This window comes from Octopus bimaculoides, chromosome 11 (genome assembly GCF_001194135.2).
Source record: "Octopus bimaculoides isolate UCB-OBI-ISO-001 chromosome 11, ASM119413v2, whole genome shotgun sequence".
NCBI lineage: Eukaryota > Metazoa > Mollusca > Cephalopoda > Octopoda > Octopodidae > Octopus > Octopus bimaculoides.
In genome coordinates, this window is record NC_068991.1 from 5,605,098 (window position 1) to 5,606,016 (window position 919).

At 29.9% G+C, this 919-nt stretch overlaps 1 protein-coding gene across 1 annotated transcript in view; it reads left to right on the forward strand.

The window, feature by feature from the left end:
• The window catches only part of LOC106868317 (carbonic anhydrase-related protein 10-like), a 242,756-nt gene that overhangs the window by 206,604 nt on the left and 35,233 nt on the right, over positions 1–919 (forward strand). The window lies entirely within an intron of this gene.

A 919-nucleotide genomic window follows, 5' to 3' on the forward strand; every position in this document is an offset into this window, starting at 1 on the left:
CCCGAAAAGATGAAAGGCAAAGTCGACCGCTAAGCATTTCGCCCGGTGTGCTAATGATTCTGCCAGCTAGCTGCCTTACTACTACTACTACTACTACTACTACTACTACTACTACTACTACCAATAGTAATAATAATAATGGGAAGTCAAAACATAGAAACAACACAAAGCAAACTATATACTGAATATACCCAAGGCAAACACAGTTGTGTTCGTCATTGCAGCAAAAATTACAATGTATTAATAAAATCAGTATAAGGTATTGTTGTTATTAATAATAAAAATAATATTATTATTATTATTATTATTATTATTATTATTATTATTATTATTATTATTATTATTATTGTGAATTGTATTATTACTTCATTAAATTCTTTATTTGTTAGCTAAACACAGAAAGAGAGAGAGACAGACAGACAGAGACAGAGAGAGTTAGAGTTACTTTTGGCATATTCTGTCTGTTGAAAATGAATATAAGACACAAAAAAATATAGTTATTTTCTATAAAATATGATGATGATGATGATAATAATAATAATAATAATAATAATGATGATGATGATGATGATGATGATGATGATGATGATAAAAACGAAGTTTAACGCGACTCGTTGAAGTTATGAAGAAAACAATGAATGGTCAGGCGTACAGTGTGGTGACGTGTGGGTGTGACAGGAGAGCTACGTGAGTATAGTTTGAATGGCTGTCTGATAATTTCGTTGGAGAGACTTTGATTGGGTGGTTAGATTTTGGTCTGTGGTGTTTTTGTTTGTTTTTATTGTTTTTTTGGCTTCGGGTTTTTTTTTTATTTTTTGTTTGGTGTTGTTGTTGTTTTTAAACACAAATAAAATTGTAATGAGATCGCAGACTGTCAAGACGATACTGTCGAAGATAAAGTAAAAAAAAAAAAAAAAAA